Below are 3,528 nucleotides of genomic sequence, written 5' to 3' on the forward strand. Positions count from 1 at the left end.
CTCCAGCCATTGGTGATGTATTGATGCAGGCCACAGTCCACAAGCTTCTTCTTCAGCACTCCAGCTTCTGTCCAAGCAAAAGAACACAAAATTCTGAAGGCACTTCCGAGCTCTGCTATCTCAGCTAGATGGTGTAGAACTGAAGGGGGTTGAGAGATGAGCTTGGGGACAAACAGATAAACATATAGCTAAGCTTCCATCAAGCTTCTAAATGCTATGTGTTAGAAAAACCACAAATCAAGGTAGAGATGAGATCAAAGTAATGGACCACTTTAGTAGCTCCCAATTATTAATTTAGTAATTGCAGTTGATTTTCTTAACTTAAGGAAACTACTGCAGTTGGTTTCCATAAGTTAAGAAAAGCTGCAACTCCATAAATCAAGGTAGCTTTTGTGTTAAATTAATGGAGCTTAACATTCTCCCACTTGGTCCATACTTCCAAAGTTAATGTCTCAACTTAAAAACCATTGATAATCTGTATTAAGTAATAGATACATGAATCATGGCGATAAGTCCTCTAATGACGAGTATTACCTTCCATGTATTACTATGCATTTATTCTTATTATAATTTATGTGGCAACAATTTCTTAATGAATAAACTCTATGTTTATTCTTGGTCCTTCTTAAATGAATTTTCTCAAATCAACTTAAGGTGCACATAATATGAGAAAAAACATCACAATAATTAAGAATTTCATTAACATTGCCCATACAATGAAAAAACTGCATAATGGAACCAAGTCCCATATTCAATACATGATCCTTGAAATTAACTGTGGCATGCCCTTAATCAAAGGATCATTGATCATTAACTCAGTGCTGACGTGCTCAATGACCACTTTATTTTCTTTAACACGTTCCCTTATAGCTAAAAAATTAATGTCGATGTGTTTATTTCGACTCCCACTTTTTTAGCCATAAAACCAGCAGCTGAATTATCACAATATATTCTCAATGGCTTAGAGATAGAATCCATAATTCTAAGCCCAGAAATGAAATTCTTAAGCCATACACCATGTAAAGCAGCCTCAAACAGGATATACATAAGCATGTAGTCTTTGGTCCCTTGAAGGTACCTCATTACTTTCTTTGCAGCTCTCCAGTGGTCTAAACCTGGATCACTCTGACATCGTCCCAACATTCCTACATTAGGCTTCCGACAGCAGAAGCATATGGAATGTTCTTCATTTGTTCCCTTTCTAAGTCGTTCTTCGGGCATTGGTTCAAATTGAACCTATCACCCTTCACAATGGGAGCTATACTTGGTGAACAATCCTTCATCTGAAATCTCTCTAAAATTTTATTAATATAGGTTTCCTGAGATAGACCCAAGATGCCTCGAAATCTGTCTCTATGGATCTTAATACCAATGACATAAGATGCCTCACCTATATCCTTCATATCGAAACTTTTTAGAGAGGAATTGTCTCACCTCATGTAGCAAACCCTTATCATTGGTTGCTAGCAAAAAGGTCATCCATTTGAAAAACAAGAAACAAATTTTACTCCCACTAACCTTCAGGTATATACATTGATCCATAATGTTTTCTACAAAACCAAAAGAAGAAATTACATTATGGAATTTCAAATACCATTGGGAGGATGCTTGTTTTAAACCATACAATGACTTCTTGCAAACCAATTTCTCACCATGACTAGAGGGGAATCAATGAAGATGTGTTATTCATGAAGAAGTGTTATCAATCATTAATGAAGAAGTGTTATTAATCATCATCTTTTAGTGCCAGTGTGAACATGCATTGAATCATATGTGACTTTGTTTTGCAGTAAAGACCATTAGACAAAATACCATTCCCAACATAATCAGATTTATAGAATAGACTGAAAGATTCTTCTGAAAAGTTTAAGGAATATCCAAAAGGTACAAGCCTTGAAACTGAAATCAAGTTTCTAGAAAAACTTGGAACATAAAAGGTCTTTTCTAACTCCAAAACAAAGCCACTACTTAAAGTTAAATAACATGTTCTTATAGCTTCCACATGCGAGCCCATCTTGTTTCCTGATAAGATGCTTTGCTCACTTCTCACTGGCTATTAACGTTAACCATATTAGATTCATAACAAACAAACGAGATTACTTCCTCAAGTTCGGGAATGTCAGAACGAATTTCAGAGAAATTTGCAGGTTGTACTACTGCATCAAAATAAAGAATCACATGCTTATGTTGAGGCTTAATAAACTTTCATGTTCTACCAATGTAAAACACGGTAAAAAGAATTGAATCAAATGACATGAAAATTGCCTGTGGGCTAAATTTTCAACTCAAACAGATTCAATAAAACTTTATGAACTTTCATGTTTTACCAATGTAAAACATGCTAAAAAGAATTGAATCAAATGACATGAAAATTGCCTGTGGGCTAAATTTTCAATTCAAGCAGATTCAACAAAACTTTATGATCTTTCACGTTTTACCAATGTAAAACATGCTAAAAAAGAATTGAATCAAATGACATGAAAATTGCCTGTGGGCTAAATTTTCAATTCAAGCAGATTCAACAAAACTTTATGATCTTTCACGTTTTACCAATGTAAAACATGCTAAAAAAGAATTGAATCAAATGACATGAAAATTGCCTGTGGGCTAAATTTTCAATTCAAGCAGATTCAACAAAACTTTATGATCTTTCACGTTTTACCAATGTAAAACATGCTAAAAAAAGAATTGAATCAAATGACATGAAAATTGCCTGTGGGCTAAATTTTCAATTCAAGCAGATTCAACAAAACTTTATGATCTTTCACGTTTTACCAATGTAAAACATGCTAAAAAGAATTGAATCAAATGACATGAAAATTGCCTGTGGGCTAAATTTTCAATTCAAGCAGATTCAACAAAACTTTATGATAAAACTTATTAATTCATAACTCCTGTGGGTAAGTTATGAAGTTTTATCCTAATTAATCACATAAATATAATAAAAATTCCTGTGGGATAAAATTTATTATATTCAGTGTAATTAATTACAATTTAATGTCTAAATAATCTTTATGTGATCTTGCCAATCAATATATAATTTTATTTAATTAAAGATGCTGTGGCTACTCTCTAATTAATTAAAATTACATGGATCACTAGACATTTAATTTTGTTGCATAAACAAAACTTAACCAGAGAGAAAAACAATGTTTACTGAAAGGAGTAAGTCAAAATGACATTTTAATAAACTCCATATAACTGTAATAATTCTCCAGCAAAATCAAAAGCAGTCAGCATTACCGAAAATGACTACAAATTGATTGTTCATTTTATAAACTTAACCCGGAGATTGACTGAATCAGCTTTGATCTACTTTGCATTTGCATAGCAAATGCAGTTCGAAGACTAGCTGGCTTGACTTCAGGGTCCGTACTTAAGTTTATAAAAACAACAAAATAGACTAGCAAACAAGCTATTTTGCTCACAAGATCTGAACCATGATTTATATCAACAACAACCTTTATTCACACACAAATATTGTTCCTTCAATCCATAAAAAAAGGAAACATATTTACTGATTTGTTG

The sequence above is a fragment of the Pinus tabuliformis genome, chromosome 1_2 (assembly GCF_031772625.1).
Source record: "Pinus tabuliformis cultivar Carrire ecotype Pingquan chromosome 1_2, CPIR1, whole genome shotgun sequence".
NCBI lineage: Eukaryota > Viridiplantae > Streptophyta > Pinopsida > Pinales > Pinaceae > Pinus > Pinus tabuliformis.